This window comes from Engystomops pustulosus, unplaced genomic scaffold (genome assembly GCF_040894005.1).
Source record: "Engystomops pustulosus unplaced genomic scaffold, aEngPut4.maternal MAT_SCAFFOLD_726, whole genome shotgun sequence".
Lineage (NCBI taxonomy): Eukaryota > Metazoa > Chordata > Amphibia > Anura > Leptodactylidae > Engystomops > Engystomops pustulosus.
In genome coordinates, this window is record NW_027285605.1 from 15001 (window position 1) to 28139 (window position 13139).

At 63.0% G+C, this 13139-nt stretch overlaps 1 non-coding gene across 1 annotated transcript in view; it reads right to left on the reverse strand.

Annotated features, from left to right (window-relative positions):
• The window catches only part of LOC140112372 (18S ribosomal RNA), a 1883-nt gene extending 1410 nt beyond the window's left edge, over nt 1-473 (reverse strand). The window contains exon 1 of the ribosomal RNA XR_011852640.1: nt 1-473. This exon is cut by the window's left edge and continues 1410 nt beyond it. This is a non-coding gene — a ribosomal RNA (18S ribosomal RNA).
• Nucleotides 474-13139: the final 12666 nt, after the last annotated feature.

Genomic DNA, 13139 nt, shown 5'->3' on the forward strand with positions numbered 1-13139 from the left:
GTGGTAGCCGTTTCTCAGGCTCCCTCTCCGGAACCGAACCCTAATTCCCCGTTACCCGTTGTCACCATGGTAGGCGGGTTAGATACCATCGACAGTTGATAGGGCAGAAACCTGAATAGATCGTCGCCGTCACGGAGGACGTGCGATCGGCCCGAGGTCACCTAGAGTCGCCAAGTCTAGGACGGGGCTGGCGCCGCAGCGGGCCCGGAGACCCGCCGCGGACCAGGGCTCCCCGGATTGGTTTTAAGTCTGATAAATGCACGCCTTCCTGGAGGGCAGCGCTCTTGGGCACGTATTAGCTCTAGAATTGCCACAGTTATCCGAGTAGCACATCATCAATGCGGAACGATCAAAGGAACCATAACTGATTTAATGAGCCATTCGCAGTTTCACCGTAAAGAATAGTCAGTACTTAGACATGCATGGCTTAATCTTTAAAACAAGCATATACTACTGGCAGGATCAACCAGGTAGCCGAGCTCTGAGGGGTAGACTCTTGGAGTCAGGCTCCGTGAGCTAATGGGAACGCTCGTTGCTGCTGCTGCTACCGCAGCGCTTCTCCGCCGCCGGAGAAGACCTCGCAGACAACATTGGATGGAGCTTAGGGCAGGGGGGCAAGAAAGATGCTCTCGGTCCCTTCCAAGGACCCGAAAAAGCCTTCCCTTCCCCTCCCTCTCGCAGTCGCTGGCTTTCCCCACTCAGTTCAGCCAAGAAGTGGCGCTCGACTCTCACCTCCATCAGCACCTCCGAAGCTCGGACAGCTCCTGTAGGCTGCGCATAGAAGGAAAGCATTGGACGCTCAACTTCAGCACCTCGAGTGTCGGACGGCTCCACCACCACCTCTCCACACTGTTAAGCGAGAGAGACGATAGGAGCCGTCGCGACGTACCCATGCAGCGCCGCCCGCCAACGCACAGAGGAGCGGAGGGGATCGGGCGCCAGGTCCGGGGGAAGGCTGGGAGGGAAGCTACGGCGCTGCTACCCAGCTTTCAACCCTGCGGGACCGGTGCTCCGCTCCTATCGCTCCGGCGAACAGGGTCCGCTACGCTTTCAACACCAGCGCCCGGCAGAGGGCTTGGAGAAGGCTCGCGCGGATCCTCGGTTCGGATCGCCTGGCTTCGCGGGAGCGGCCTTCGGCTAGGGCCGACGACGGCCGGACCGAGCAGATTTGGACCGGGGTGCGGGGCGAGTACCTGCCTCTCTCACGAAGGGAGTGTCACCGGTAAGAAGCCTCTTCCCACGTCTGCTTGCCGACTTACGCTCGCCCCGACGAGAGGCCCAACCGAAAGAGTGGAAAGGGGCAGAGATTTCCAGGGTCGCCCCACCAGGGATGCAATACCCCAGTGCAGACAGTCGGCCCTGCCCCGAACCTACTCGGTGGTTTGAAGGTTAACCTCTTGGGGAAAAGCAGCGATTCGCCTCGCGGTGCGTGCCTCCGCGGATCTAAACCCCCTCGATCGATGTGGGGCCAGAGGACCCCTTTTCCCCGTACGAAACTGTCAGCTCACCATGGGCTCGACGTCCGTGGGTCGGGGAGTTGAGCGCTTACGCGCGGCGGGACCTTATAACCTGCAGCGGCTGAGGAGCGAAGATTTCCAGGGTGGGCCCCCGGGGATGCCATACCCCGAGCAGCCTGTCGGCCCCGCTCCTAGCACGCTGGCAAGCAATGGAGTCTTCCCCGCGGCAGCCACCGCCCTCGCCCTAGCCTCGCCGTCGGTCGATGAAGAACGTCGTTCGCCCTCCTCTGGCTCGGGATTTGGAAACGGCCTGGCCTTCGCCTACTCCGTCGGGCAACTGCCTTCCGCCAGCCCCTTCCCTCGAATCCCCTTCTTCCATTTTAGACCCGATCAGGGGATTGGTCAGCCCAGCCCTGGGGTAAGAAGAGGGGTTGGGGTCGGTTCGGCTTCGGGTGCCCCGCTCGGCCAAAGGTTCCCCTCGCTTTGGAAGCACGCGAGGTCGCGGAGGGTGTCGGGGTTATTTTTTCGGCTCCCTGGCTTCGCGGGAGCGGCCTTCGGCTAGGGCCGAGGCCGTCCGGCCCGCGCAGATTTGGACCGGGGTCCGGGGCGAGTACCTGCCTCTCTCACGAAGGGAGTGTCACCGGTAAGAAGCCTCTTCCCACGTCTGCTTGCCGACTTACGCTCGCCCCGACGAGAGGCCCAACCGAAAGAGTGGAAAGGGGCAGAGATTTCCAGGGTCGCCCCACCAGGGATGCAATACCCCAGTGCAGACTGTCGGCCCTGCCCCGAACCTACTCGGTGGTTTGAAGGTTAACCTCTTGGGGAAAAGCAGCGATTCGCCTCGCGGTGCGTGCCTCCGCGGATCTAAACCCCCTCGATCGATGTGGGGCCAGAGGACCCCTTTTCCCCGTACGAAACGGCCGGCTCACCATGGGCTCGACATCCGTGGGTCGGAGAGTTGAGCGCTTACGCGCGGCGGGACCTTATAACCTGCAGCGGCTGAGGAGCGAAGATTTCCAGGGTGGGCCCCCGGGGATGCCATACCCCGAGCAGCCAGTCGGCCCCGCTCCTAGCGCGCTGACGAGCAATGGAGTCTTCCCCGCGGCAGCCACCGCCCTCGCCTCGCCGTCGGTCGATGAAGAGCCGAGTTCGCCCTCCTCTGCTCGGGACTCGGAAACGGCCTGGCCTTCGCCTACTCCGTCGGGCAACTGCCTTCCGCCAGCCCCTTCCCTCGAATCCCCTTCTTCCATTTTAGACCCGATCAGGGGATTGGTCAGCCCAGCCCTGGGGTAGGAAGAGGGGTTGGGGTCGGTTCGGCTTCCGGTGCCCCCGCTCGGCCAAAGGTCCCCTCGCTTTGGAAGCAGAGGGTGCCGGGGTTATTTTCGGCTTGACGCCTAGTCCGGTCCCTGCCGGTTCCCGTGGAGGCCCGCGGTCAAAACCAGCTCCCCGGCTGTCGGAGCCGGAGCCCCGCAGCCCGAGCGGACGCACCGAGTCCCTCATGTAAGGGATAGCCGCCCCTACGGAACGGCCCGGACTGGGACCAGGCACCCCCAGGCGCCGAAGGGGTGGGTCGGCCGTGTTGCCGAAGCTTAGCCGGCGCTGATGACCGCAGCCCCTAACGATGCCCACAGGCGGGGGAGCCAAGGAGAGCACTAGGAAGACGTGGCGGGGTCGGACGGCTCAATTTCCAGGGTGGGACCCCGGGGGTTCAGTACCCCGGGCATCCGGTCGGTTTCGCCGGCGCGACCCCAAGCCTTCCACGGCCCCCTTCGTGGGTGCAGGGATACCGTGCAGGGTGCAGGCTTAGACGCCAATTCCCCAGAAGTTTTAGGGATAGGGTTTGTCCGGGCGCCACCGCAGCGACAACCTCGCAAGAAGCTCTCTTCCACAAAAGCACGGGCAACGTTCGTGTGCGAGTGTTGGTCTCCCATGGTCTACCGACTCCCCCGGGCGGCCCAAGCGTTACGCCCACGGCCGGGCCCTCGAGCAGGCGCACCCCTGGTGCCTCTCGTAAGGGAAGGCTACGGTCCTCAACCCCTCGTATGGCGGGGAGGGCGCATTTGAAACGCTAAAGGACGAGCCCTGTTCGGGACCTGGCGGGGATCCGCGGATTGGCGAGAGGGATGGGTCTGCCGTTGGTCAGAGGGGACGCACCCCTGGGACGCAGTTTGGCATTAGCGACCGATGGCCCATCTACGACCATGTACTCCGGGAGCGCCAAGGAGGACGCGGGTGGGCTTTGGGGGCAGACTCAATTTCCAGGGTCTGGGCGCCGGGGGTGCAATACCCTTAAGCGCTCATGTCGGTTTCGTCTGCCGCCCGCCTCTGGCCCGGCTCCTAGTGACGGGTGCTGTGAACGTGCGATCGTGCTTGCGGTTGAAGAGTTCAAAGGCTACCGCTGGGGATAACACGCCCGGGGAATTTAGAAACCCCCCCCTCCGCTACAATCTCTGCTTCTGCCGGACTCGGAGGGGAGCCGCCCCGGGGGCGACCGCTCCCTCTCCTCTTCCGCGGCGTGCCGCGCGCTTCGCCGTCAGCAGCGGAGCGAACCTTTTTCTCGGTCCGCAGCTCTTCAGGCGTAGGCGGGCAGCGCTAACAGGGTACACTGGGGACCACTCGACCGCAACCGCTCCTCCGACCGACGAGCATACCTACCGCGGATACGCCACGGTGGGTCTAAGCCTCGTCGCCGCCGCGAGGAGCAGGCGGGAGCCGTCCCTTTTCGTGCTGCGGAAATAAACCGTGGACACAGAGGTGTGTCTGCGCTCTCCGACCGGGCGGGGGGCGATTGGACTTGCCCGAGGGACACTAGGCGAGGCGCTGCCGCGGGAGCCGGAGCTCCGCGCTGGACGCTGCCGCCGCCGCCGCCGCCCCCCACCCACGGTACGGTGGAGTACGCCCGTTCCATACGCTTCGTAGCAAACCTCAGCCGAAGCAGAGAGTCCTACCGCTGTGGCAGGAGCGGGGCCGTGCGAGGACCACACTGGCACCGCGCTACACAACCTTAGGCAGAGGACCACAGCCGCTCACGGGGAGCGGGGGATTGATGCGCGACCAAGACTGAGGCTAAGGAACGCTTTACCATAAACCGGCCGGGGCCAATACCCCTGACCGAGCAAAGTGCCCTGCCCCGCCGGATCGCGCTGTGTCAGATCGATCAAAAGAGCGGAGAGCCGAGACTCTACCGCTGGGAGTTTGTGGAGAACGGCCTGGCTTGCGTCCCGTCCTCCCGCCCTCGACCTCACATGGCTAGCCTCACCCGCCGGGAGCCACCCCATTGGGGACCGTAGGGCGGAGAAGGGGTCTCCGCGTCCGGAATTTACTTGTGGAGAACGGCCTGGCTTACGTCCCGTCCTCCCGCCCTCGACCTCACATGGCTAGCCTCACCCGCCGGGCGCCACCCCATTGGGGACCGTAGGGCGGAGAAGGGGTCTCCGCGTCCGGAATTTACTTGTGGAGAACGGCCTGGCTTACGTCCCGTCCTCCCGCCCTCGACCTCACACGGCTAGCCTCACCCGCCGGGCGCCACCCCATTGGGGACCGTAGGGCGGAGAAGGGGTCTCCGCGTCCGGAATTTACTTGTGGAGAACGGCCTGGCTTACGTCCCGTCCTCCCGCCCTCGACCTCACATGGCTAGCCTCACCCGCCGGGCGCCACCCCATTGGGGACCGTAGGGCGGAGAAGGGGTCTCCGCGTACGGAATTTCTTGTGGAGAACGGCCTGGCTTACGTCCCGTCCTCCCATGGCTAGCCTCACCCGCCGGGCGCCACCCCATTGGGGACCGTAGGGCGGAGAAGGGGTCTCCGCGTCCGGAATTTCTTGTGGAGAACGGCCTGGCTTACGTCCCGTCCTCCCGCCCTCGACCTCACATGGCTAGCCTACCCCGCCGGGCGCCGCTCCATTGGGGATACGGTACGGCAAAGCGCGACGCCGCACGATGCCAACACTTTGTGCAAAAACCTGGCAGAGTCGACCAAAACCTCGCTTCTTTGACCGGTATTTTTGATGCTTTTCTCTGCCGCCGAAGGTGCACTGAGGGTCGGATCGCCCAAAATTTTTACCGGTCGTTTTGGTCTGCGGTTCTTCCGAGAGGTGCCCGCCTGACAGTTCTTTTTCAGCAGCCTCCGAAAGGCCATCCAGCGGGCAAGCCAGGGGTTGGCAGCCGCCGGCGGTGAGCCTTCCCCGGCCGGGGCAGACGGCTCCGACCGCAAAATTTTTTCGACTTTCGCCGAGGCCAAAACCCCATGCACTTTTAAAGCCTGCCCGCAGCGCCGTCTCCTGTCAGACGTCCCTTGCCGCCTGCGGTGGTCCTCGCCCGGCAGAGAGAAGCCGGAGTCGCCCCCTCTCCGGTTCTTTTTCACCATTCCGGAGCTCTGAAATCTGCCGGACACCGAGTGACCGAGGACGCTTCCAGGAGGGCGGCAGCGAGAGGCAGAGTGCCACCGGTCGGGTCGCCGGTTCTCCCACACTTTGAAAATTTTTCGCTTGTTCTGGTGGGATGGAGAGAGAGCGTGGCTTATGCGCCCTCTGCCCCGCGGTCCGCCCTGGCTGGCCTTACGCCGGTGGTTCGCCAGGCCACCGGCACCTTGTACGGCGGGGACGGCGTGGCTTATGCGCCCGTCAACCCACCTACTCGCCCCGGCTAGCCTTTTACCCGGAGGGCGCCACGCTCCGGGTACCAGTGAGCGGCACGAACCCAGTCATACCATGCCGCTCACCTCGCGCCCTCTCCGGCCTCCGCCGCGGAGACCTCCCGCTAGGACCTGCGGGGGGCGATTTCTGCCAAAATCTACAAAGTCCCCGATGGTTAAGGACGTAGACTGTTGAGCGGGACCTACACACTCTTGTAGCCGATGGGGCTCGCCATTTCCCGCAGAAAATGGACCACCTCCCGCAGAGGAACATGAAATGCCCCTTCCCGCGGGACCCGAAGGACCGCTCTGTCCGAGCAGGCCTCCAGGACCACGGCACGCAAAAGCGACTCAGTCCCGCTGGCATTACGGATCTGACTTTGTGCAAAAACCAGGCAGAGTCGACCAAAACCTCCCTTCTTTGACCGGTGTTTTTGTTGCTTTTCTCTGCCGCCGAAGGTGCACTGAGGGTCGGATCGCCCAAAATTTTTACCGGTCGTTTTGGTCTGCGGTTCTTCCGAGAGGTGCCCGCCTGACAGTTCTTTTTCAGCAGCCTCCGAAAGGGCATCCAGCGGGCAAGCCAGGGGTTGGCAGCCGCCGGCGGTGAGCCTTCCCCGGCCGGGGCAGACAGCTCCGACCGCAAATTTTTTTCGACTTTCGCCGAGGCCAAAACCCCATGCACTTTTAAAGCCTGCCCGCAGCGCCGTCTCCTGGCAGACGTCCCTTGCCGCCTGCGGTGGTCCTCGCCCGGCAGAGAGAAGCCGGTTTCGCCCTCTCACCGGTTCTTTTTCACCATTCCGGAGCTCTGAAATCTGCCGGACACCGAGTGACCGAGGACGCTTCCAGGAGGGCGGCAGCGAGAGGCAGAGTGCCACCGGTCGGGTCCCCGGTTCTCCCACACTTTGAAAATTTTTCGCTTGTTCTGGTGGGATGGAGAGAGAGCGTGGCTTATGCGCCCTCTGCCCCGCGGTACGCCCTTGGCTAGCCTTACGCCGGTGGTTCGCCAGGCCACCGGCACCTTGTACAGCGGGGACGGCGTGGCTTATGCGCCCTCTGCCCCGCGGTCCGCCCTGTCTAGCCTTACGCCGGTGGTTCGCCAGGCCACCGGCACCTTGTACGGCGGGGACGGCGTGGCTTATGCGCCCGTCAACCCACCTGCTCGCCCCGGCTAGCCTTTTACCCGGAGGGCGCCACGCTCCGGGTAGCAGTGAGCGGCACGAGCCCAGTCATACCATGCCGCTCACCTCGCACCTTTTCCGGCCTCCGCCGCGGAGACCTCCCGCTAGGACATGCGGGGGGCGATCTTGACCAAAATCTACAAAGTCCCCGATGGTTAAGGACGTAGACTGTTGAGCGGGACCTACACACTCTTGCAGCCGAAGGGGCTCGCCATTTCCCGCAGAAAATGGACCACCTCCCGCAGAGGAACATGAAATGCCCCTTCCCGGGGACCCGAAAGGACCGCCCTGTCCGAGCAGGCCTCCAGGACCACGGCACGCAAAAGCGACTCAGTCCCGCTGGCATTACGGATCTGACTTAGTGCAAAAACCTGGCAGAGTCGACCAAAACTCCCCTTCTCTGACCGGTATTTTTGTTGCTTTTCTCTGCCGCCGAAGGTGCACTACGGGTCGGATCGCCCAAAATTTTTACCGGTCGTTTTGGTCTGCGGTTCTTCCGAGAGGTGCCCGCCTGACAGTTCTTTTTCAGAAGCCTCCGAAAGGCCATCCAGCGGGCAAGCCATGAGTTGGCAGCCGCCGGCGGTGAGCCTTCCCCGGCCGGGGCAGACAGCTCCGACCGCATAATTTTTTCGACTTTTGCCGAGGCCAAAACCCCATGCACTTTTAAAGCCTGCCCGCAGCGCCGTCTCCTGTCAGACGTCCCCGCCGCCTGCGGTGGTCCTCGCCCGGCAGAGAGAAGCCGGAGTCGCCCTCTCTCCGGTTCTTTTTCACCATTCCGGAGGTCTGAAATCTGCCGTACTCCGAGTGACCGAGGACGCTTCCAGGAGGACGGCAGCGAGAGGCAGAGTGCCACCGGTCGGGAAGCCGGTTCTCCCACACTTTGAAAATTTTTCGCTTGTGCTGGTGGGATGGAGAGAGAGCGTGGCTTATGCGCCCTCTGCCCCGCGGTACGCCCTTGGCTAGCCTTACGCCGGTGGTTCGCCAGGCCACCGGCACCTTGTACGGCGGGGACGGCGTGGCTTATGCGCCCGTCAACCCACCTACTCGCCCCGGCTAGCCTTTTACCCGGAGGGCGCCACGCTCCGGGTAGCAGTGAGCGGCACGAGCCCAGTCATACCATGCCGCTCACCTCGCACCTTTTCCGGCCTCCGCCGCGGAGACCTCCCGCTAGGACATGCGGGGGGCGATCTTGACCAAAATCTACAAAGTCCCCGATGGTTAAGGACGTAGACTGTTGAGCGGGACCTACACACTCTTGCAGCCGAAGGGGCTCGCCATTTCCCGCAGAAAATGGACCACCTCCCGCAGAGGAACATGAAATGCCCCTTCCCGCGGGACCCGAAGGACCACTCTGTCCGAGCAGGCTTCCAGGACCACGGCACGCAAGAGCGACTCAGTCCCGCTGGCATTACGGATCTGACTTAGTGCAAAAACCTGGCAGAGTCGACCAAAACTCCCCTTCTCTGACCGGTATTTTTGTTGCTTTTCTCTGCCGCCGAAGGTGCACTACGGGTCGGATCGCCCAAAATTTTTACCGGTCGTTTTGGTCTGCGGTTCTTCCGAGAGGTGCCCGCCTGACAGTTCTTTTTCAGCAGCCTCCGAAAGGCCATCCAGCGGGCAAGCCAGGGGTTGGCAGCCGCCGGCGGTGAGCCTTCCCCGGCCGGGGCAGACAGCTCCGACCGCATAATTTTTTCGACTTTCGCCGAGGCCAAAACCCCTTGCACTTTTAAAGCCTGCCCGCAGCGCCGTCTCCTGTCAGACGTCCCCGCCGCCTGCGGTGGTCCTCGCCCGGCAGAGAGAAGCCGGAGTCGCCCTCTCTCCGGTTCTTTTTCACCATTCCGGAGCTCTTAAATCTGCCATACTCCGAGTGACCGAGGACGCTTCCAGGAGGGCGGCAGCGAGAGGCAGAGTGCAACTGGTCGGGAAGCCGGTTCTCCCACACTTTGAAAATTTTTCGCTTGTGCTGGTGGGATGGAGAGAGAGCGTGGCTTATGCGCCCTCTGCCCCGCGGTACGCCCTTGGCTAGCCTTACGCCGGTGGTTCGCCAGGCCACCGGCACCTTGTACGGCGGGGACGGCGTTGCTTATGCGCCCGTCATCCCACCTACTCGCCCCGGCTAGCCTTTTACCCGGAGGGCGCCACGCTCCGGGTAGCAGTGAGCGGCACGAGCCCAGTCATACCATGCCGCTCACCTCGCACCTTTTCCGGCCTCCGCCGCGGAGACCTCCCGCTAGGACATGCGGGGGGCGATCTTGACCAAAATCTACAAAGTCCCCGATGGTTAAGGACGTAGACTGTTGAGCGGGACCTACACACTCTTGCAGCCGAAGGGGCTCGCCATTTCCCGCAGAAAATGGACCACCTCCCGCAGAGGAACATGAAATGCCCCTTCCCGCGGGACCCGAAGGACCACTCTGTCCGAGCAGGCTTCCAGGACCACGGCACGCAAGAGCGACTCAGTCCCGCTGGCATTACGGATCTGACTTAGTGCAAAAACCTGGCAGAGTCGACCAAAACTCCCCTTCTCTGACCGGTATTTTTGTTGCTTTTCTCTGCCGCCGAAGGTGCACTACGGGTCGGATCGCCCAAAATTTTTACCGGTCGTTTTGGTCTGCGGTTCTTCCGAGAGGTGCCCGCCTGACAGTTCTTTTTCAGCAGCCTCCGAAAGGCCATCCAGCGGGCAAGCCAGGGGTTGGCAGCCGCCGGCGGTGAGCCTTCCCCGGCCGGGGCAGACAGCTCCGACCGCATAATTTTTTCGACTTTCGCCGAGGCCAAAACCCCATGCACTTTTAAAGCCTGCCCGCAGCGCCGTCTCCTGTCAGACGTCCCCGCCGCCTGCGGTGGTCCTCGCCCGGCAGAGAGAAGCCGGAGTCGCCCTCTCTCCGGTTCTTTTTCACCATTCCGGAGCTCTTAAATCTGCCATACTCCGAGTGACCGAGGACGCTTCCAGGAGGGCGGCAGCGAGAGGCAGAGTGCAACCGGTCGGGAAGCCGGTTCTCCCACACTTTGAAAATTTTTCGCTTGTGCTGGTGGGATGGAGAGAGAGCGTGGCTTATGCGCCCTCTGCCCCGCGGTACGCCCTTGGCTAGCCTTACGCCGGTGGTTCGCCAGGCCACCGGCACCTTGTACGGCGGGGACGGCGTTGCTTATGCGCCCGTCATCCCACCTACTCGCCCCGGCTAGCCTTTTACCCGGAGGGCGCCACGCTCCGGGTAGCAGTGAGCGGCACGAGCCCAGTCATACCATGCCGCTCACCTCGCACCTTTTCCGGCCTCCGCCGCGGAGACCTCACGCTCTGTTCTGCGGAGAGCGATTTTGGGCAAAATCTACAAAGTCCCCGATGGTTAAGGACGTAGACTGTTCAGCGGGACCTACACACTCTTGTAGCCGAAGGGGCTCGCCATTTCCCGCAGAAAATGGATCACCTCCCGCAGAGGAACATGAAATGCCCCTTCCCGCGGGACCCGCAGGACCGCTCTGTCCGAGCAGGCCTCCAGGACCACGGCACGCAAAAGCGACTCAGTCCCGCTGGCATTACGGATCTGACTTAGTGCAAAAACCTGGCAGAGTCGACCAAAACTCCCCTTCTCTGACCGGTATTTTTGTTGCTTTTCTCTGCCGCCGAAGGTGCACTACGGGTCGGATCGCCCAAAATTTTTACCGGTCGTTTTGGTCTGCGGTTCTTCCGAGAGGTGCCCGCCTGACAGTTCTTTTTCAGAAGCCTCCGAAAGGGCATCCAGCGGGCAAGCCAGGGGTTGGCAGCCGCCGGCGGTGAGCCTTCCCCGGCCGGGGCAGACAGCTCCGACCGCATAATTTTTTCGACTTTTGCCGAGGCCAAAACCCCATGCACTTTTAAAGCCTGCCCGCAGCGCCGTCTCCTGTCAGACGTCCCCGCCGCCTGCGGTGGTCCTCGCCCGGCAGAGAGAAGCCGGAGTCGCCCTCTCTCCGGTTCTTTTTCACCATTCCGGAGCTCTTAAATCTGCCGTACTCCGAGTGACCGAGGACGCTTCCAGGAGGGCGGCAGCGAGAGGCAGAGTGCCACCGGTCGGGAAGCCGGTTCTCCCACACTTTGAAAATATTTCGCTTGTGCTGGTGGGATGGAGAGAGAGCGTGGCTTATGCGCCCTCTGCCCCGCGGTCCGCCCTGGCTAGCCTTACGCCGGTGGTTCGCCAGGCCACCGGCACCTTGTACGGCGGGGACGGCGTTGCTTATGCGCCCGTCATCCCACCTACTCGCCCCGGCTAGCCTTTTACCCGGAGGGCGCCACGCTCCGGGTAGCAGTGAGCGGCACGAGCCCAGTCATACCATGCCGCTCACCTCGCACCTTTTCCGGCCTCCGCCGCGGAGACCTCACGCTCTGTTCTGCGGAGAGCGATTTTGGGCAAAATCTACAAAGTCCCCGATGGTTAAGGACGTAGACTGTTGAGCGGGACCTACACACTCTTGTAGCCGAAGGGGCTCGCCATTTCCCGCAGAAAATGGATCACCTCCCGCAGAGGAACATGAAATGCCCCTTCCCGCGGGACCCGAAGGACCGCTCTGTCCGAGCAGGCCTCCAGGACCACGGCACGCAAAAGCGACTCAGTCCCGCTGGCATTACGGATCTGACTTAGTGCAAAAACCTGGCAGAGTCGACCAAAACTCCCCTTCTCTGACCGGTATTTTTGCTGCTTTTCTCTGCCGCCGAAGGTGCACTACGTGTCGGATCGCCCAAAATTTTTACCGGTCGTTTTGGTCTGCGGTTCTTCCGAGAGGTGCCCGCCTGACAGTTCTTTTTCAGCAGCCTCCGAAAGGGCATCCAGCGGGCAAGCCAGGGTTGGCAGCCGCCGGCGGTGAGCCTTCCCCGGCCGGGGCAGACAGCTCCGACCGCATAATTTTTCGAACTTCTCCGAGGTCAAAATCCCAGGCACTCCGACGGAAGGTCCGCCGCGCGTCTCCCGTCTGACGTCCCCGCCGCTCGCGGTGGTCCTCGCCCGGCAGGGAGCTGCCGGATTCGCCCTCTTACCGGTTCTTTTTCACCTTTCCGGAGCTCTGATATCTGCCGCACACACAGTGACCGAGGACGCTTCCAGGAGGGCGGCAGCGAGAGGCAGAGTGCCACCGGGCGGGTCTCGGTTCTCCCACACTTAGAAAATTTTTGCGCTTGTGCTGGTGCGAGGACGTAGGTCTTTCGACCGGGGCAAGCCTGGAGGGCGGTAGCCGGGATTGGCGCCCTATTCCCGGCTAGCTCTCGGAGGCTTCACCCGGTTGGAGGTTGGAGCTCCGACTTCCATGGGCATGTTCCTCACCGGGACCTACGACCAAGTGTGGCCGAGGGACAGTGACACATTCCCGGGTAGCCTGAGTGGCTGCTCCCGCTGAGCTACTTCCATGGGCACTATTCCTCCCCGGGACTTGCCGCCAAGTCTTGGCCGGGGGACAGTGACACATTCCCGGGTAGCCTGAGTGGCTGCTCCCGCTGAGCTACTTCCATGGGCACTATTCCTCCCCGGGACTTGCCGCCAAGTCTTGGCCGGGGGACAGTGACACATTCCCGGGTAGCCTGAGTGGCTGCTCCCGCTGAGCTCTCACTTCCATGGGCATGTTCCTCACCGGGACATACTACCAAGTGTGGCCGGGTTTCGAGCTCCAAACTCGGCTTGCACTTGGTCGCTTGGGGGTCCCCTCCGCTCCGGGAAGGGCGCCCTCCAGCGGGCAGACGAGGGTACTTCTAGTCTGCCCGAGCTCCATGGGGCCCCTCTCGCCCCTAGGCTCCCCGCCCAGGGTTCCAGGGTCCCGGATACAGCCACCCTGTCGAGTTCGGTATAGGGTACCGGGCCTGGCTGGAATCACGCCGGGATCGGTGAGACCTCCTCGGCCGCGGCTCAGCCTCC